The 22,934-nt window shown below is 41.6% G+C and overlaps 1 protein-coding gene across 3 annotated transcripts in view; it reads right to left on the minus strand.

Moving 5' to 3' along the window:
- The window catches only part of NLGN1 (neuroligin 1), a 966,435-nt gene that overhangs the window by 752,640 nt on the left and 190,861 nt on the right, over positions 1 to 22,934 (minus strand). The window lies entirely within an intron of this gene.

Genomic DNA, 22,934 nt, shown 5'->3' on the forward strand with positions numbered 1-22,934 from the left:
GCACCTGTGGCACTGTATAATGTGGTAATATGTAATGGGCATTACGGTGTGGGAAATATTGTGTAATTGGCATCAGAGTGTGGTGTGTAATGGTCATCACGGTGTGTGGCATAATGGGTATCATGGTGTGTGGCATAATGTGTAATGGGAATCATGGGGTGGGGCTTAATGTGTAATGGGCATCACGTTGTGTGTCGTATTGTGTAATTAGCATCATAGTGTGGGGCGTAATGTGTAATTGGCATCATGGTGAGTGGCATAATGTGTAATTGCCATTACGGCTAAACAGCCTTTGTAGCCTGGTATCGTTTGGGCTTGATTTGTGATGCGTACTGGGGCACTGTGTGGGTCTTTATGTTTATATGTCACTGTGTGGCATTCAGTCCGCCAACTTAAGCATGGGAGGACAATGAACATACCTGCAGTAACCAATGTCTGGTCATGCAGGTTGCAAAAGTGAGGTGTAAGGTAATTGTTTTCCTGCTAGACCACACCCATTACTCCAGTTTCTTAAACTTAATCATTTTCTTTATCTGGATTTCTATTTACAATTCTCATGATCAGCCAAGTGCTTCAACCTAGCACACACATGTACCTTTAATGGGGGGTCCCCACTCCCCCAGAGCCCCTGGCCAGGCCGACTGGTCGGTAGTGTTAATGATTTGGCCGCGGGACCTTATATAATAAGTGTCCCCCAGCTGTAACATTACCCTGCTGGCTGGTTGGGCCTGGTTCTTAAAATACAGGGAACCCCTACTCATTTTGTCCCCCATATTTTGGGAACCAGCCCCGGCCCTGGAGCCTGGGGCTGGTTTTAAAAAACCTATTTGCCGGGTTTCCTGATTTTTTTATTACCAGCCCCGGCTTTTTCAGCCTGGTGCTGGTTACGGCCACGGGGGGGGGGGGGGATTATTTATTTAATCTGCCTATACAAATTCGTATTAGCGGCCGTATATATATATGGCCACTAATACAAATCAATACAACATCAGAGATTTACAAAGTAGTCGTATTAGTCGAATTAGACTGCTTTGTAAATAATCCTCCGGGACACGAATTTGCATATGGCTGAAACAGTAAAGTGAAATATTCAAACTCCGCACAGTTAGAGCCATGGTGGGTATTGAACCCATGACCTCAGTGCTGTGAGGCAGTAATGCTAACCATTACACCATCCGCACTGCCCCATTGGAAAGCTTATGACTTTCTGAATACACAATAAACAGACTCCCTTAAGTGGTCTCTTAAGGCCTATAAGGATCATTAAATAAAAACATTTTCACTTTACAGTATTCGTATTCTTAGTAAATTTCCCCCATTATGTTACTTATTCATAACCATGGATGTTTTTAACCAATAAATGTTTATCCAATCTTATTTTAAACGTATTTATAGTGTCTGCCGACACCACTTCTCCAGGAAGAGAGTTCCAAAGTTTGACTGCTCTGACTGTAAAGAAATTTTTTCCTCTAGATCAGGCTTGTCCAACGTTGGCCCTCCAGATGTTTTGAAACTACACATCCCAGCATGCTTTGCAATAGTTTTAGTATTCTTTAATCGCAAAATTGTGGCAAAGCATGCTGGGATGTGTAGTTTCAAAACATCTGGAGGGCCAACGCTGGACATGCCTGCTCTAGATGAACAAAATTTTTTTTCTTCTAAACTAAACTCGTGCCCTGTCGTCCTAGATTCCTTTCTAGCAGAAAAAAGGGTGTTTGACAGTTCCTTATATTGGCCTTATATATTTATACATGTTGAGCATGTCCCCCCCCCCCCCCTTAAATCTCTCTTCTCTAGTGTAAATAGTCCCAAATTGCTTAATCTTTCCTCGTAACTTAAATTCTCCATTCCCCTAATAAGCTTAGTTGATCTTCTTTGGATTTTTCTAATTCCATGATGTCCTTTTTATAGTGCGGGGCCCAGAATTGTACTCCATATTCGAGGTGCAGTCTAACCAATGATTTGTACAGAGGTATAATTACTTTTGAGTTATAGTTTCCATGCCCCTTTTAATACATGCTAGAATTTTGTTGGCCCTTTTTGTTGCTATATTACATTGAGCACTACACCCCAGTTTGTTGTCTATTTGGACTTCTAGATCCTTTTCGAGTACTGAATTACCCAATTCATCCCCGCTTAGGATATAACTATTGTGGAAATAGAAACGTGTATGTAACACTATCATTCAGTGAAATCCAGTGCTGTTCACCCACTCTTGTTTTTTGTCCCTTCTTACCTCTATGTCTGTTATTAACCAGTTTCGTTCTATCATGTTTTGAAATTGTAAAGCACAATGGAATAGGCACCACTATATAATAAATTGCTAAAAAATGAATGAGATATCTATCTATCTATCTATCTATCTATCTATCTATCTATCTATCTATCTATCTATCTATCTATCTATCTATCTATCTATCTATCTATCTTGCCTGGAACATTTTATAAATGCGTATATTCCAAGGTGTGTTTGTTGCCCAGTTTAAAGCTCTAAACCTCAGATCAAATTATTTGTAAGTAAACATCTGTTGTTTTATTACATTGAACAATATGTCCTGTGTTAAATGTTATTTTTTATAACTGGTACAAAGATTATTTTTATACCTCCAATGCTATCCAAAAGTTCGGCAGATAAAACCTGCATCCAAAACATAAGCATGATTAATTTTTCATTGTTTTTGGCTAAATGTTTTGTTCTGTAACTAACGTGTCCAAATTGTGGGTACTTTGGAAGGGTTGTTTATTGCGTTTTTTAGAAGAAGCTTCACAAAACATACACATTGCCTTGGAAACTGTCTTACATTTTGTTGGTTATTATCATAACATCTGCCTATACTCCAAACAAGGCAGCTCATCATCATATTCTAGAGATTCTTGCTCCCCACAGTCTCACAGGCTGCAGAGGTGATAATGTGAGTGGATGGAATTTTTATTTGTAACTAAAAACTTAAAAAATTATCAAAGTATATTTTAGTATACTGTGGGTATAGTGTAGGGAGTTTCTGTATTAATGAATGACAAATACCTATAAATAATAATGCTGAAATAAACTGCTACCAGTCCGAAATAAGTAAAATAAATAACGATCCGGTAGATTTGAAATAATTTTCAGCTTTGCATCAACCCTGCATCTCAAAGCAGCTTCATTCATCTACATAACGATAATTGAATGATGTTTGTGTGTGTGTGTGTGTGTGTGTGTCTGTGTGTGTGTGTGTGTGTATGCTTCCATGATAGCTCTCGAATGCTTTATCATTTTCAAACTTTGCACACTACCTAATCATTTTAAGGGACGATCTAATTTCGAAAAAGGGTTTCATCGGACATGCTCTTAAGGGTGCTGTCATAAGGGTCCATGCTATTTTTGTTGTGTCATGCATTGTGATATGTAATTTATTTATTTATTTATTAACAGTTTCTTATATAGCGCATACATATTCCGCAGCGCTTTACAGAGAATATTTTGAACATACACATAGTCCCTGCCCCAGTGGAGCTTATACTCTATATTCCCTATCACATGTACACACACACAGACATTCTAGAGTTAATTTTGTTGAGAGCCAATTAGTCTACCAGTATATTTTTGGATTTTGGGAGGAAACCGGAATACCCGGAGGAAACTCATGCAAGTACGGGGAGAATATACAAGCTCCACACAGTTAGAGCCATGGTGGGAATTGAACACATGACCTCAGCACTGTGAGGCAGTAATGCTAACCATTACACCATCCGCACTGCCCCATTGGAAAGCTTATGACTTTCTGAATACACAATAAACAGACTCCCTTAAGTGGTCTCTCTGCCTGCTGCAGCAACTTCTGCACTGATGTGGTTGGGTAGGAGGATAGTTGGAGACCTGCTCAGGCTGCAGCAGCAGCTTCTGCTCTGCTGTGGTTGGGTAGAGTAGGTGGATAGTTGGAGACTTGCTGTGCTTGCTGCAGCAGCTTCTGCCATGCTGTGTTGGGAAGGTGAATAATTGGAGACTTGCTGTGCCTGCTGCAGCAACTTCTGCCCTACTGTGGTTTGGTAGTGTAGGTGGATAGTTGGAGACCTGCTCTGCCTGCTGCAGCAGCTTTTGCCCTGCTGTGGTTGGGAAGGGTAGGTGGAACAAGAATTGCATAAGCATAAACTTGCCCGTCCGTCCAATGGGCCTTAAGACTACTAGTTGAATACAATCAGAAAAATTTGAACACTATATAAGAATGATTTTTAAAACACTATTCACAAATAGTGCATAAGTGGCCTGATTCACATTTGCAAGCAAAGCAAAAAAGCAAGCAACTGGGCAAAACCATGCTACACTGCAGGTGGGGAAGATGTAATGTGCAGATATATTTAGATCTGGGTGAGGTTTGTTCAAACTGAAATCTAAATTGCAGTATAAAAATAAAGTTGTCTAACCTTTGTGGGCTACATGCAGAAGAAAACAGTATTTACCCTGCACAGAAACCCTATGAATGCATTTGCTCCTCTTACAATGCAACAAGCTGTGTTCTAGAAACAAAGATACCTGCTTTACTGAATCTGGTCTTAAACTGGGTAAAACTGTCTGATTTTAATAAACTATAATTATATCTTTAACGATAGCATCATGCATATCGTTCAGTGTGTACCCACTATATCGTTAATGTTGTGTGCTCCTACGGATCATTAATGATATGCCTGATCATCTGAACATGCAGTCCAATCTGACAATATCGTCAAGGACTGCATATTCAGTGGGGGTCCCATTGATGGCAATGAACCATATCATTAATGATATCATTCAGTGTTTACTCGCAGGTTGTTTGTTTTCGTGGCACCACTGATATTAGTGAATTTGGTGGTGCCATAAATTGTACAGTGTGCACGGACCATTAGGTTAGGGGGGACTTTAAGAAGTCTCTTTTTCTGGCCAGGGGTGGCTTACTTTCATAAACAATCCATGTTCTTTTTTTTAACACATGTAAGAACTTTAAATCACTTTGCTAGTTCTGAAAATTAAAAAAATAAACAGATTTCAAACATGTTGTTTTAAATATTAATGTACTGTCGTTATTTCCAAATATATGTTTTTGAACATCTTTTATTTATGGAAAAATAAAAAATATTTTTTTTTTATTTTTATCCACTTCACTTCCCCCACTTCACTTTTATTGTATTCATAAAAAGGTGCACCAACCCAAGACCACTGCTGATTCTCCCACAGTCATGGAGATTGTCGCAACTTGCCTGAAACAAATTCGTTTTTGTTTTTCCCCCATACAGACACAAATCACACAACATATGTTTACTCAGAAGAACCAAAACTAGCAGTATAATTGCATATGCTTTTACTTTGAGATTATATACTTTTGAATTACACCTGTGAATAAACCATGGAACAGATTGGACGGCTTTAGTTGAAAGACATAACAACTAAGAAACACATTTCATGTTTCCTTTACAAGTGAAAACGCCATTTAATCCTCTTGAATAACTTTGATCAATGCAACAGTATGTCCTATACTGAGATGAGCAAAAAGGTGGTAATAGCTTTGGATACTTTAGCTACAATTAAATTATGTTTTATATCTTACTTAAAACTCATAATCTAAATCTTAGATCTATCTTCAGCATCATTAGACGACTTTTTGCTGAAATGGTTAGAAGATTCCAGGAATATTGTGTACTTAGAAGACATTGATGTATTGCAGATGGGCAAGAACAAGCAGCTTGCTTAAATGAAGAGAAATCTCTCAAGAATTAAAAGCAAAATCTTTCATTAACATATTGCAAAGTTCCACTCATGTAAAATATATTTTCAATATCAACATATTATACCAATTAAAATTTTTCATTTGTTTTGTGATTTTGTTCTTAGAATTCGATTCCGTCACATTTTGTATTACTCTTTTCGATTTTTGTATAGTTTTATAACGTTTAAGTGAGATTGTGACGTCTTTAAGCAGCCTGTGCATATGCAAATTACAGGAATTAACTAAAAAGTCCATACAATTATTTATTTAAATATTAATGTTCCTGATTGGAACATTGCTCCCCCTACGTAGGTCTCTGGAATAGAGTGTGCGTTGCTGGCACTTAGGAGAAGCCGGGTGACTGACAGATGTCACTCATCAAGATGGTGTAATGGTTAGCATAATTGCTTCACAGAGAGGAGGTCATGGGTTCAATTCCCACCATGGCCCTAAATGTGAGAAGTTTGTATATTCTCCCTGTGTGGGTTCACTACGGGTACTCCGGTTTCCTCCCACATTTCAAAAATATACACACACACACAGACATTCTAGGGTGTATTTTGTTGGAAGCCAATTAACCTATATGCGGTAGGGAATATAGATTGTAAGCTCCACTGGAGCAGGGACTGATGTGAATGTTCAAATATTCTCTGTAAAGCGGAATATGTGTGCGCTATATAAATAACTGGCAATAAATAATAAATGTTAACCCGCTGTATGGCTGGTGTACCCAAAATGTGTTAACGAGCATTAAACTGATCTCCTCATGCTGGCATTCTACATTTATAAAAAGTCAACAAGACCGCTATGTATCATGAAGAAGAATGTTATTTTACATATAGAAATATCTTGTAATAATAAGTGCAGGTAACTGAAGAAAACTGTAGGGTAAATAATGTTAATTACGGATAGACTGTAGCGTAGACACCACACCAGGGAGGACAAATAGCTCCATGTCTGGTAATCCACAGAAGCCAGATATCTACCTTTATCTGTAAGAAATACAATATTTGATTTGTTTTTCTGGTTTTTAACATGTAAATAATAAAAGCCATATAGAATTAGCATGAATATTTTATTCATAACGTTTTAAAAAGTCAATTAACATACTGTGAGAAACCAATTAAACTACCAATAAATCATGTCAGTTTCACCATGGAAAATTCATATCTATTTGCAATATCTCACTGGCATGGAGTAGGAAAATTATTTTTTGCAAATGATGTTCCAGTTAATCAAGCACTATGAGTTGTCGTACATACTGAAATTTGTACGTTTGTGTATCAAAAATGGTATTAAGCTGGATATACATTATCTAGACAAGTCTGCAGTAATACATGATTTAAACACAGAATATCTCACAAGCTCATTTTATTGGGATATGGTTACTACTAGGTATATAAGAATTAGGTCGACAAGCATTAGGTTGACCACTGAAGGATGACATGCATGAATGTCGACATGACTGAAGGTCGACATGGACATTAGGTCGCCACAAGCATTAGGTCGACATGTTTTTTTTCAGGGTTTTTTGAGCTGACATGTGCCGACAGGCGGTATTTCATGCCCTGCTATCTACTAGGGCATGGTGGGAGAATTAAATAGGATGCCCGAAGCATTGTGAGCGCAGTGAGCCATGCGAGGAGACACGGTGCACTTTGTTAGTGCCCATGTCGACTATGTCGACATTCGGGTAAAAAATGTGAAAAACCCCAAGTCAATCTTTTGACAGTCAACCTTCCCCATGTCGACCTAATGACCTGTCGACCTAACCCATGTCAACGTTGAGTCATGTTAACCTTCATGTATGTTGACCTTCAGTGGTCGACTTTATGCTTTGTAGACCCAATGCTTGTCTATCATATCCCATTTTAATATTGCTATATTTATTATTGCCTCTTCAATGCCTCTTTTTTTATTAAAAAAAATGGAAATTGAGCACTGTGGGCGCTCGCACACAGCGGCTGCACATGCGCATAAAAACCTATGCGCATGCGCAATCGCAAACAATCGGTCCCCCATGTGACCGCACAGGGGACCGATTGAATTAGAATAACCCCCATTGTACACAGATAGCATCAAATTCTGGGGTAATAGGAATGTGAATATTGGAAATAATTAATGTCTCTTAATGTCTTGCCTTCTTTCACTTTTGATGAAGGATTGATTTTAAAATAATGCTCATACCTGTATACTTAAATAACTTATATGAGTAACTAAGCATTAGGGCTGTCACCAGCTGAAGATCTGTTGATTCTACTGGGTGTGGTAGCTATGAGGCCCAGGACCAGTGGCGTCTTAAGAGAAGGGGTGGCCCGTGTGCAGCCTCCTCGTTTGGGCCCCATCCCCCCCTCCCAGCAGGGTCTGAGCACTCTACTGCTTAGACACTAGTGCGCATGCGCAAAACTATGCTGCATTTTGGAGTCTGCACATGTGCAGATTGCCAGAAAAATGGCTGCAGCGCTATTTTTATGGCATTTTCTGCAGTGGAATTCGCTGCTGCTGGATTCCGAAGGATAAATGTTACCAAAATTGACACAGTGTGCAGGGTGTGGGCCCCCCTTGGGACTCAGGGACTCATGTGCACACTGCACCCATTATAGATACGCCACTCGTGTGTGGTGCCACCCTTTCCTCTCTGTCTCATGACCAGATGTAAATATACGTTCCTTTGTGCTACATGCTGAAAAATATATTATTTTTGATGCAACGTATCAGGTGAACATAAAGGGATAAAGTGGAGAGTGATAAACAACCAGCCTCTAAATGTTATTCTGTCAAACACAGCATGTAGTGTGACAGTTAGGAGCAGATTGGTTGGTACTTTATCACTCTCCATTTTCTACCTTTCCAAGGCTTCAGGCAGCTGACCACAAAGTACTTTGAACACAAAGGCTTAAAGAAGCTCTGCTAAACTAGAAGTGGCTTAGTTAATACCCACACACTCCCCTGCTTGAGCATCATTGCATACTGTACCTCCCAACATTGTGTACATCTAAATCAGGGCGGTGAGAGGGGGAGCATCATGGTCATGTCTTAATGTGGCATTACATAATAAGAGAGCACGGACATACTCCCAGGGTTTACCTAATGCTGAAAGGTGTTACAGTATACTGCCTGCTATCTCTTGTAATCACTTTCTGCATACACCAGTGGCAGGTGTCTGGAATATCTATTCACAGCTGGTTTGCTATGACTCTTTTAAAAAGCTCCCATCACAGGAGCAAATCCAGATAGCAATTTTACCTGCATTTTATTTAAACACGAAAATCATCTCTACCAGCTTACTATGTAAGCAAGTGATGCCTATATTGTGCCAGCCGCGCTGTGACATATTTATCATCCAGAGTATCAGAACATCGTATCAGCCCATTGGGAATCGCTTACACAGCCACCAAGACTGTTACAAGCAGCTAATACAGCTTACAAACCATTTAATAGGCTGCACCTGCACTGTCTCCATGTAACTCCCCAGAAATCTATAGTTAGGATTAAACCACCTAAATAGTATTAATGCCTGGTATAATGTGTAAGGGGCATTACTGTGTGGCAAAATGCATAAGGGCATTACTAATGTGGGATATAATGTTTAAGGGGCATTGCTGTGTGTCATTATGCATTACTAATGTGGTGCATAAGGTGTGAGGTGCATATCTGTGTGGCTTTATGTGTATTTGCCCATTACTAATGTGCTAGCTAGCTCCAGTGCTGGAGGGCACAACCCAAAATCTTGCCTAGGACATCAAATTGGTTAGGGTTCTACTTGTATAATGTTATAATGTGATGTAGGCTGATATTTGTGGGAATTTTGTACTATATGTGTTCCACTAAACATAATTTAAGGTTTACATCTGTCCACCCAAATGGGTGAATTATTCACCGAGGCCGATATTAGTAAGAAATACCCTGATGCCCACTGTTGCTTTATCTGAAGAAGTTTGTTTTTCCAATGCCACTGCCCCTTTACATGCTAACATGTATGAGTATCTATAAAAATTGAATAAATAAGTATAATATCACAAAAGTTGAATAAACAGAATTTGTGCAGTGGCTAAGCAATTTCTTTATTTGAAACTAATCATTATAATCAATGAATAGGTTAAACTCGATGGACTAACATCTTTTTTTTTAACCTTAATTACTATATTACTATGACAAACTATAATTGCAAACAAAAATGTTATATTACTAAAGAGTAAAATGAATGGAAGTTACCACTAAAACATTTTTTTTTTAATGTGTCTGCAGATTTCTTGCAGAGAGCTGTTATTTTTCTGTTTGACAACATTATACGCATGAAACCCACACCTGGCTAAATAGATTATAAAGAGACTCTCGGGTCCGACTGCAAATGGCTAATCGGCTTTAGAGCATGTCTTGTTTTGAAGGCTAATAAGAATGGTCGTCAATCGAAAAGGTATTGTGTTTTTTTTTCCATTTGTAGACTATGTGGGATAACAAACAGTTACTGTATATCACTAGAAATCCAGACACATTGTTGTTGCTTTCATGACTATTATTTTATCTTAATAAAATAAATGATCATTTATGAATTCAAGAAGTGGTAAGCTGCTTTATTCATACCTTACATCCAGTGTGTATATTTATAGTTCAACAGTCCTGGTCTATGTTGTCTAGCAACTAACCAATTGTTTTTTTAAAGCATTGTGTTAGCTATATATGTTGCGAACACCAAATCTATTTTTAAAGTGTCTGGGGTCTTTTTTTGTCGGCTTGGGTACTTGTGTAGTACCACGGTGCCCACTAAGCAATTTGCTTAGTGGGCTATTCTGCGTATAAAAATCGCATCGCATGTCCTGTTTTAGTGCCATGCAATGCGTGCGATTGGATGCGATTTTCCTATGTCATTTATTCACTGCTCTCTTGCCGCGGGCGAATCGCATCGCATGCGATCGCACCTCACGCAAAATCTCATGCGATCGCATGCAATTTTATAGGGTGCAATGCCATTAACTTTACTATACACTTCTAGGACATGCAGTGAGTTTTAGGCACCCCCCCCCGCCCACTATCCACGCCACCCCGAAGCATGGCGAGCGGCGGTGGAGCGTGTCCTCACAACCTTTTCATACCCCCATTATCCACGTCGGCGTGGAGTTGATGTTATATAGTGTGGCGAGCGCAGTGAGGCAGCAGCCCGAAATGTGGTGAGCGGACGCGGATTACTTTTCATGTATTCCGCTGCACTCGCCACGCTTCGGGCTCAGTGGCTCCCTGCGCTCGCCACACTATGTAAAATCATCTCCACTCTGACGTGGATAGTGGAGGTATGAAAAGGTCAGGAGGATGCATTGGCTCGCTGCGCTCGCCACGCTTCGGGGTGGCGTGGATATTGGGGGGGGAGTTTAGGAACACATTCACACCTGCCATATCATACATCTGACACAGTAATGATGACATGTGTTAACGATTAACTTGAAATTTACTTAATAATTAATATTAACATATCACATTCATTAATTACAACTATAACAATAAATCAAGTAAAAGAACATGAATAATGACAATTAATAACGAAAAAATAATAAAAAAGTCACTCTTCACACTGTACATTGGCCTTCGGAAGCAGCGCAAGTGCATGCAGAATGCGGAGAAATGTCTTATCAGCACCCAGAGTCTAAATGTTTGCGTGACGTGCCTCTTTGGCACTTGTTGTGCCATTTACATGCCCCCCCCCACAGGTGCTCAATATTTTGGGTGTGAACACCTGACTCCGGGTCGACAAAGTTAAATCTGTGATTCACGTATTGTAGGCCCGCCAGCAATCAGAGTAAATCATTGTTCCTGGTTCCACAAATTAATTGATGGCGACCATCAATGTATTGGCATCTCACTTCTCGACTGGAGTCACAAAGCAGTCACCAGTCTCCCTGCAAATCCCTCCAAAGATCCACTGCTGAGGCAGCATCCGTTCCATATGACTTTTATGTTTCACAAACAGGCTCTCGTCTACTTCTACTATCTTGCCGGGACCGCCAATTTGCTGATGGGGATGTGCAATTAGGTCCAGAGTGCAGGCCTCATGCATTAAACTGTTATACTGCATTGTAGTTTTATTAGACAACTGCAGTTGATGGTCACAATAATTTACAGTTGTCAACTCCTCCGCCCAGGAATGTATAAAGCGGACAAGCGTTAGGAAGGATACCTGGCACCCCGGGAACCAATGCACCGCTCTGAGGCTCACCTTCTTGCGACAGGCTTTAATGTGGCAGCGCCACATGCATTCTTTCATGAATGGGCGCCAGTGGCGTAGCTACGTTTTGGGCGCCCCCCGCCGTTAGGGGGAGGGGGGCGCCCATACCCACCCCCCGCTGCCGCCCCGTCGAGCACCCCCCCCGGCCACCCCGTCGCCCCGCCGCCCCGTCGCCTATGCTAACCCCCTCCCCCGCAGTCTTACCTATCGCGCTGGTCCCGGCGGCTCCATCCGTTCATCTGCTGAGGACCACCACAAAATGGCCGCCCCCGTACAGCAGACAGTTTCAGAGAACTGTTTGCTATATGGGGGCGGCCATTTTGTTGTGGTCCTCATCAGAAGAACGGAGCCGCCGGGACCAGCAATATACGTAAGTCTGCGGGGGATTGGGGGGTAGGTAACTATAGCACCGCAGCCCCCGGCGCCCCCACATGCACAGCGCCCCCCCGCGGTGGCGGGGGCTGCGGTGCTATAGTTACGCCCCTGATGGGCGCATAGGGTGCTCGTTCACACAATTTTCACGTGACTGGAAGCAAATTGTGCTGCTGGAAAAAAACTAACAGCCCCTTCCTCTGTTTTTGGCAAGGTGAACATGCTATAAGGTTCACCAGACATTACTGTCACTTAATTCGCGTTTTCTGCTCTCCCTGATGCAGCCATTACTGTCAGTTAGTCAGCTCTGACTGAATCTGACAGGGACTGGGAACCAGTGGTGTAGCATGAAGCCATGGCACCCGGAGCAAGCTCATGTCACAGCGCCCACCCCCCCCTCCCCTCCATATTTTCATGCGTGGTGCTGGCGCCCAGGAGCAAATGCCATATGTATGTGTGTAATATATATATATATATATATATATATATATATATATATATATATATAGAAGCTGGGATGAACCGGCACTCTCCTGCGGTAGTGATGGTGCCCAGGTGTCCACACGATGATTGGGTACTCCAGAAGGTAATGTGTGTCATGCCAGGGTCTTTTTCAAAGAACGTGCAGGGGGCATTTTCCTCAAGGCGCACTACACATGAACAAACATGTAACAAACAGCCGCTGGGGAGCGGTAAGCGGTAATGCATTTAAACTTACCGTACATTCCTGCAGAGTCATGGCTGGCATGAGCATGGATACGGCAGCCGGGGATGCATCCTAATTGTTGCAGGGAGTGACCATGGCAACGAGTCAGGTTGCCGGGCACTCCTGACAAGCACGTCAGTGGACGGGAACGCAGCCGTACGCGGAAGTGGAGACCGAGCCACACTCGGCTGCCGGCCATGACTCTGCAGGAATGTAAGTATAAATGCATTACTGCTCACCAGCGGCTGTTTGTAACATGCTTGTTCATGTGTAGTGCGCCTTGAGGAAAATGCCCCCTGCGGCATTGAAACGTTGGCACAGCCGCACATGATGTATGCTTCTTGAATAAAATCGCTTTTTGAAAAAGACCCTGGAGTGACACACATTACCTTCTGGAGTATATATATATATACAGTGGTCGAAGTGGGGCGGTATACGGGGGTATGGCATACCCCCACTTTAATCTGAAGATAAAAAAAAAAAAGTTTTTTTCCCCCCTCAGGATGCTCTCTGATCACTCAGCAGCACATATTGTGCTTTTGTAATACCCCTGTACAACCGGGCAGTCTGGCAGGGGACGTTGATGGACAGGGGGGTGTCCGAAGGTGCGCACTATATTCACTCTTTACTTTTCCATACCCCCACTTCAAAATTTCCATACCCCCACTTCAAAATTTCCACTTCGACCACTGTATATATATATATATATATATATATATATATATATATATATATATATATATATATATAACACACACATATTTATAATACATGTAATACAGAGGAATGATCTGTCTAACCCTAACCCTCCCCCCCTGCAAGCTATCCCTCCCTAACTGCTAGTACATAACCCTAATGCCCCACTGTCTAATCCCTAACCCCCCCTCTTTTAAGTTCCTAAACCCCCTCTCCCCACTGCCTAGATCCAAGATCATATTAGACACATACACAACACACCAGACATACACACAAGGCACACAGCATGATGCATACATAACACACATACACAGCACACATATATGATACACACAGCATATATACATACATAACACACATACACACAACATACATACACAGCACACATATATGATACACACAGCATATATACATACATAACACACATACACACAACATACATACATACATACAACATACATACATACACAGCACACATATATGATACACACAGTATATATACATACATAGCTTACAAATATGCATACACAAACAACATAAACAAAACACATACCAGCAGATGAGGACAGGATGAGATCTGTAGCTGCTGCTCAGTACTGTAGCTCTGTCTCTAGTCTGCTGTGTCACCCGGAAATGAATCACTGAGGAGCAGCAGCTGTTCTCTCACAGTGAGTGTAGTATGTGCCGCGGAGGTGTCCCCAGGTGTCTCCTTCTCTTGGGGGTGGGGGGCTTGGGGTGAGTACCCCCTGGGCTCCCCCTTAATCCATGTCTGGAAGGCAGCTACAGCCAGTGTTATAATAGACACTGCGCTAGAGCTGGCTTTCATCGCAGCTCACCAACAAGGGAAGTCAGTAAGCTCAGCCCGGCTACTGCCTGTCACTGCTCCGCATCAGGTGGTTTGGTAAAGGAAGCCACCTGATGCGGAAGCTCTGACAGCTGTACACAGGCAGTAGCCGGGCTGAGTTTGGATGTCGTGTGTTAGCTGCGATGAAAGCCAGCGCTAGTTCAGTGTCTAGTATAACACTGACTGGCTGCGCTGGGTTAAATTTAAGGAAGGGCGGAATGGGGCAGTCAGGGGGCTGCAGGCAGCCACAACATGAATTGAAACCCCCTGTGTGCGCCACTGCGAGGTGCCGCCGCCCGGAGCACAAGCTCCGCCGGCTCCACCTTAGCTACGCCTCTGCTGGGAACACTACGCAAGCTCTGGCTGACTACGCTATTTGCGCAGCCTACACTGATTCTGAAAGCACAGCTACGCTAACTGACTAACGTCCATACCATATTAACTACTAAGATTGCATCGCAAGCATCACACGCCACTAAAACGGGCCGTGCGATGCGATTTCCCTACGACAGCGTACGTATGCTAATTGAGCGCCCTGCAAATAAATGAAAAAAAAAAATTATATCCTGCATTTGCATTATCACTTAACCTTTGTTGCGCAATGCAGCTGTTGCTATGCAGGCACAGAAGCTATGACAGAAGCTACGCAGAGGAAAGATACACAGACAGGCATATGCACAGTGTATTTGAAGCCACAGAAAATGAACAGATGAGCATCATGAACCATGGAATAGTGAGCCAACAGCAAGTCACATAAAGGTGCCCAAACACAGGTCCAATTTGGCCTGTTTTAATTCGATTCCAATGGATTGGTTTGATATATCTGATGAAAACTGGCCAAATCTGAGTTTTTTTGATATCAGATCGGATCCAATTTATATTCCCGTGCTCATCGGATTGGATCCTCGAGATCTTATATGCAGCACATATAAATAAAAAGATAAATCAGCCCACCGGTGGCAGATTGCGGGTGCTTTTTAGCACCTGCGATGTATCGCATCTTATTTTCCTTGAACTCCCCACCTCCCAATTCATCGCATGTAAACAATGGCAGATCAAGTGCCAAGTCAGAGTCCTCCCGAGAAGTTGTGCCTCAGACAAGCCAAACCTGCTTATGGGAACCACAACTCGGAGGATACTCGTACCGGCTGGGGTGTGACAGTTGGAGGGACTCTGAGGTAACTGGAAAGTGAAGCAAACATACTCTATGGTGACAGACAAGTAAATGCCAAAAAGTGACCTGGAAAATACAGTTCAGAATAGAGTGCCCTCATACAGAGCCAATGAAGACAAAGGCTACAGTCATAAACAAGATAAGTAAGCTGCAGTTAAGATAATCTGGGACTTTTAGTGCACAGGCAGTTGCAGTGTTCTAATGTATGCTGTATATACCATTCAGAAGGGAAGCTGCATCATCCTTCTTCAGATCTTAACTTTGGTGAGAGAGACCTATTTATCACAACTACCGTCTTTCCCCGATAATTAGACCTACCCCGATAATAAGCCCTACCCCAGATTTTGGACGCTGGTCCAAAATAAGCCCTCCCCCGAAATTAAGCCCTATCATTTTCCCCATGTTATTTTATGTGATCGATATGTGTATCCCCCGCTCAGCCCCCGCTGACTCCCGCTGACCCCCGCTGACCCCGCTGCCCTCCGCTCACCTCCTCTCACTCACGGTATCTGTGTGGTGAGCAGCAGCCAGCCGCGTGATATGTGTATCCCCCGCTGCCTCCCGTTGACCCCCGCTGACCCCGCTGCCCTCCGCTCACCCCCGCTGCCCTCCGCTCACCTCCGATCACCTCCGATCACCCACGCCTGCTCACCTGCAACACCGCAGCTCCCGTTCCCAGGGATGCATTGCGGTAGGCGTGACGTCACGCCTACCGCAATGCATCCCTGGGAACAGGAGCTGCTGTTTTGCTGGTGAGCGGGCGTGGGTGATCGGAGGTGAGCGGAGGGCAGCGGAGGGCAGCGGGGGTGAGCGGAGGGCAGCGGGGGTCAGCGGGGTCAGCGGGGGTCAACGGGAGGCAGCAGGGGATACACATATCACGCGGCTGGCTGCTGCTCACCACACTGCTCACCACACAGATACCGTTTAAGTACGGTAATAATAAAACAAACAGGTGGGGACATGTAATTAAATTACATTAAATTATCTGGATCACTGGGATGGCATTTCTTAAAGGCACAGTGGGGCATGTAACATGGAGCATCTATTAAAATAAGCCCTCCCCCGAAAATAAGACCTATGGTCTTTTTTGAGGGAAAAAAAAAAATAAGACAGTGTCTTATTATCGGGGAAACACGGTAGCAGGTAAAATGGACATTGCTACAATTAATCTATATATACCAATGCTGCAATATACAGTTATAAAGCAAGAGATCCATTTACAACCCGGGGTGCCACTCTTCAAGACACTGAAGAAGTGCCAAAAAGTAACAGAATGTTCTGCACATTTTATTTGGCTTAAATGGTCCTTTATTCTAGAATCTTCTTTGAACACTGGTTTGCATTGGACAGTAGGAAGTGTTTTATATTATTGAATAATCTGTAAAATCTTGCAGCTACAGGATCATGGTGAGATTGTATTTGTTAGAGCCAGTAAGTCCATATTTGTGGTATAGTTAGTAGGGTTACATTTATTGTAAATATATGAAAGTAATATTACTGTATAAACTAATATTACTGAATTGGTTGGATATGATATCTCAGCATTTAGGATGCCGGCAGTCAGAACACCAACTGAGTAATTCTGATTCTGAGGATCCCAGCACCTTGTAGGTATCTACCCTAAGCATCTCTCCTTCTCTGCTAACTCGAGCCCGAACCCCCCTCCAGCAGCCTAACCCACCCTGTAGTGTCTAAACCTACCCTTTCTTAAATTCGGGATGATGACAATCAGGATTCTGGCATCGGGATTGTGAGCATTGTTGGGATTCTAGCACCAATCTTCTGACCAGTGTCGGGATTATGGTGCCAAAATATTCACTACCACCATCCAAGCACCGGTTTACCAACTGCATCCCATTACATTATTGTAATAGGTTTGCTGTATTAGATTGTGCAGGAACAAATTAATCACATACTTCATAATGTTGTGTACTGAATATTGCAAGGTATACATTATGCCATTGCTCAGCACAATTAGCTTTATAAGATTTATAAATTGTGCATATTGTATTGCCTAATACATGCTCAATTGTGAACTCCCGCAGGTTGCATGTGACAAGCTCTGGTCGGCAGTACAGCATGGCCAATCAGAACATGTTGCATGCGACTCATTGCAGTGTAATGATGGACGGAATGACATGTGTTTTTGTCATTCATTACATGAAGTAATGTCCACAACCTCCTTCTGGAGATACAAACAAGCGCATTAACGTCTGAGCTCTCAGTGCTACCAGCAGAGAGGAGTGGGCCCGGATGAAGGAGGCTGCACACAGGCCTCCTCCTCTTTGAAAATATCCCTATTTAATAAACACTTAAGTAAAGTACTGTACCTACGGGGTCATTACTAATAAAAATGTAATAATAATTGCCTATATTTTATTTCTCATTGTTTGCAATTGGTGGGGAACTCTTGCCTCTCTGCCAAGGTGTTCTTTGAGCCTAGAGTTTCCAATGAAGGAAAAAGTGAGCTTCAGCGCAGTCAGTTTATATCCTTTTTACAGGGTGTGTTTGAAAATAGTTACTTTGGAACCCGATTTGTTGGAACTTTAGTTTTCTCCAAGCATTGAAAAATATCCATCAGTACCTTTAGAATAGACATTACATTTTCTATGAAAGAAGGTACAAGTATTAGGATATAATGGATCACCTAAATTGATAAAGGTCTCAGGTCACTTTGGTCTATTAAGTATCTGGGATGTAGGATGGCCAATCCCAGGATCAGGATTTCAATCCCGAGATGGTACTCTCCAATATCGGGATTAGACTGCATATACGCAGTTTAATGCTGGGTACCATCTGAGCACCCGCTTAGATGCTGCTCGGCTTCTCCCATCCTCGGCTATGTGGTTCTGCAGAGCATAACATGGTCAGAAACCACGCTGTGCAGGCCGCACAGCTGCTCCGCCCATGCCCAACCACACCTCATTGCTCTCCCAGCCTGGCTTCTAGCCTCCCACTTGGCTCGCAGCCAATCCGCCCGCACCACATCACTCTCCTTCCCGGGTCAAATTTTTTTATTAGGGAAGCCAATCCAGGGATAACGGGATTGAGCATTTTTTAATCCCGAATTCCAGGATTGAAAAAAAATGCCCCGGGATTGGCTTCCCTAATGAGATGGACTAGTCTGGTTACAAAAGTTTTAAAAAGAGTGTTAAAATACATGAGAAATGATAGTAGAAGAAATCATGGGTGAAATGTAATAGGATGAGAGATTCAGAAAGTGAGAGATTTGGTAAGAAATCTTTAGTTTTTTTTAAAGCGGCAATCATTTACACTTCAAAATCGTACTGGTTTTGCAGTGTAAATGATTTAAAAAAACTGGAGATTTCTTACCAAACCTCTCACTTTCTGAATCTCTCATCCTATTAAATTTCACCCCATGTTTCTAGTGCCAATAAACCCAGATACCTACAGTATAATGCCGATACTGTAGATTTATTTGAAGGGTCACTGGTATATTTCCTATGGACTGTGAAAGTACCTGTTGCTCTTCTAATGCTAGAATTCTCATAAATATTTCATCTTAAGAAAAAAAGTAATAATAAACAAATTAGTTTTCATTAATCTAGTTTTTATTTACATAATTTGTTACTGTATTTGTAATGTGTATATTTTATCTATCTGTAATAAAACTGTGTGTTTTCTTACTTTGGTACATGTTCTCTGCTATATGCAAATATAAAGAAAAAGCTACTGTGGATAATGAATGATGTCTTGATCAGATTAGGTCACTCGCTTACTGTTTTCGAGTGTTAAATAATCCATCAAGCACCATAAATAAAGTGGAAAAACTGAATAATTCAGCAATTCATTAGTGTAGTGTTCGGTAAGCAATGTGAATGTGTTCATATAAATGTAATTTTTTAATTAATTAAATAGATTGCAGAACTTAGAACAATGCACGCAATAACCACATTTCCCTTCATGCAATAAAAAAATATTCAGTTAAGATTAATGTGCTTATTGAAATGTGTGAGCACATATTAAAGAGAAACACTTTTATGCTGAAGTTATTAACATTAACCTCTGCCTTAATTGGGAAAAGTATTGCCAATTATCCTTCCTCCAGTTGTGTTTTGGGTTTTCTTGTGGTTTTTCATCGCACTGTTCTAATTCACTAATATAAATTTGTCTGGTTAAAAGGAAATGTACTTTATTATTAAAGGACTCGCAAGCCCAATTAAAACAGTACTGTGAGAGACGTTCCAAGGCAAATATTTACATTTGAATCTAATATAAAAAGAGAATTAGACAAAAGAAATGCTGCATTGTTCTGCAAATAAGCTTCCTGCACATTCATTGGCATGTATTCAATGCCGGTGCGAGCGGCCGGCGAGGGGGTTAAACTGCAAGGATCACAGAAAACCAGTGATCCTCGCAGTTTAACCCCCGCGCCGGCCGCTCGCACTATGCAACGTTCCGGGGGAATCCTCGCCGTCACAGAACTGCGAGGATTCCCCTAAACTGCGAGAGCTGCGGCTAGTGCAGCAAACTCGCTGTAATTAGCCTCGATTCTCGCAGCTTTTGGAGGCACATACGCCAATTCTCCCTCGCTCAAAAAACAGAGCGTGGCGGAATTTGCGTATGAGGGGGGACAGTTGAATACTGACAGGGTGAGCGGTGACTGCGAGCAAAAAGTCCTGCTCGCAGTCACCGCTCGCCCACGGCATTGAATATATGCCATTGTGTTACCGCTGTATATATTTATTTCTTCTATAAAAATATTACCCAAAAAGTCCAATTGTGGGTGGAAATCAATAAATGAAGCAGGATACAATAGGATACAGGCCAGTATCCTATTTAGTCAAAACATTTTTGGCCTATAAAAATGGCCTATAAATAGTGCATTGATAACCATTGGTCAAAAATTCACACCTTCTTTGACAAATTCACTTGGCACTCAAAGGGTTAATTATAGGCCATCTTTATTGGCCTTAAGAGGGCCCATGATAGTACAATTTGCATGAGATCCAGGATATATTTTCGATCCCATGTGTTATTGCGGCTCCGACGGCTGCTTATCATAGATTATGCTTTGGGTACTTGATGCATCCAAAGAATAATATCATGTGGGTTTATTGGGTAACCCAGTCCAAATCCATTAGCAGGTGTCAATGGTATTGTTTATGAAGTGTGCCATGTACCATTTCCACAGCATTTTAACAATTGCAAACACACCCTGAACTTGCATCCTTTGAGGGCATTATGGGGCAGCAAACACATTTGCATGTGTTCGAGCTGCTGTAAAGTGAGGTCATTATTTATTAGAGGATTGACCACAAGGTCTGCTTCAACATATTTTTTACTCTTTTTACTCTATGCCAGGGTTTCTCAAACTATTTTGCTCTGGGACACTGTCGGACAATAAAAATAATTACAGGACCCCAGCAAGTTACTTCTGAATGGCAGCCACATGAGTGGTCAGTGAAGTTAAGTGACCGCTTTTGTGACAGCGATGTAGTGGGTAATGGGGGGATGGAAAAGCGTGACGGGGGGATGGAAGAGGGAAGCAATGGGTGTTTACTTAATAAATCCTACCCTGTCCCCCTCCACAGATACATTAGCCTTATAATTAGCAACATAAAGTCATGACCCCATGCTAAGGTGGTCGGGAACCACTTTGGGGTCAGGACCCACAGTTTGAGAACTGCTGCTCTATGCCAACAATAAAATAGTGGGAGCAAGAAACGCCTTTGCTGACTACACCAGATAATGGAGCCCCAGCCAGATTAGGAGTTTTGCTTCTATACAGATAAGCAATAGTCAGTATGTAAAATTAAACAATAAAATCACACCGAAATTTCAGTGATAAGTACATTTTAGAATATATTAGCAAGGGAAATAGCTTGCCATTTGCTCTGTTAGTTTTTGTTGTGATTACCATGTTATACTGTGGATGTATTCTGCATTGTCCCCTGTTGTACATTAGCAGTATATTTCAATGTAATTAGTCTTATTAACACTTCACATCATGATATCAGCCTAGAATAAAATGTCACAATGTGTTACTTCAGATAAACAAGACGTTTTGTTGTACCACTTGTCTGTCATAGATGAAAGTTAACATAATATAGTGAATTTCTGCTGTCAATGTAGTCATGTCTGATACTTGATATATGTAATTATCATTTTCATTATATATTTATGGAACTTACAGTACATATACTTTCTGAATAATAGAAGAGACTCTAGGAGTAAGAAACATAAGAATGATTACCCTGTAGTTAATCATTTGCGTTCATTTAACCTTATACTCTACGTTACGAGTTCTACTCCTCACTATGGGCCGTATTCTGGTCGATGCGTACATTTTTTAATTCTTTTGGATGGCGTTTTTTAGCCGTCTGCGCATGCGTGGGCAACGCTATGCGCATGTGCCACGCACGGTCTCCGTACTCATTCTCACTAATACCGTACAGAAATGTGCGCCGCATTCACTCGGGAAATATTGGCGTAATATGGGCGCCATTCGGAAGTACACAGGGGCGTAGTTTCAAAGTGGGATAAACTGGGCGTAAACATGGGCGTCCACAAGGGAATGCACTAATTCTGGTAGGCATGCATTCGGACAGAACACCGACTGCAAACGAACGAAAAGGCAGAAAATATGCGGTCTTCATAAGCATGCGCTAGGCATTCGGAACGCCCAATTAGTACGGCCGCATCTGAACCAATGTCAGCTGAACACAATACAATCCACTCCTCTACTCATTACTCATTAATTACACTCTTTTCATTGCTTCAATTGGAACCATTGCAGCTTAAATGGACCAAAACACACAAATCTATGCTGAAAGCACGGCTGCATTTTTTACACACATTTACACTGCAAGCAATGGACAGAACTTGGTATCACTAATATAAATATACATGTCACTTTTACATTCAGCAATAACAGCACACATCAAATGAAAAATTTATTACAGTTAGCGAAAACATAACATTTTAAGAACATGTTATTTGGCACATGCCAAAAAATAAAGTTTTATTTTTTCATTTTCATAGTATATTGTTGTTATAATAGTATATTGTTGTTATAATAAATTGTTGTGGACAGTTAGAAGTTGTCTGTGTTTTTTTTTTTCTTTTAACAGTATATGTGTAAATAGTTTAAAATATTTATCACTTGCAAAAGGTAAATACTGTATATAGATGTATGTTATTGTAGTGTGCACATCCTTGCAAGACACAAATGTAATATTTTT

This window comes from Crinia signifera, chromosome 3 (genome assembly GCF_055691185.1).
Source record: "Crinia signifera chromosome 3, ASM5569118v1, whole genome shotgun sequence".
Lineage (NCBI taxonomy): Eukaryota > Metazoa > Chordata > Amphibia > Anura > Myobatrachidae > Crinia > Crinia signifera.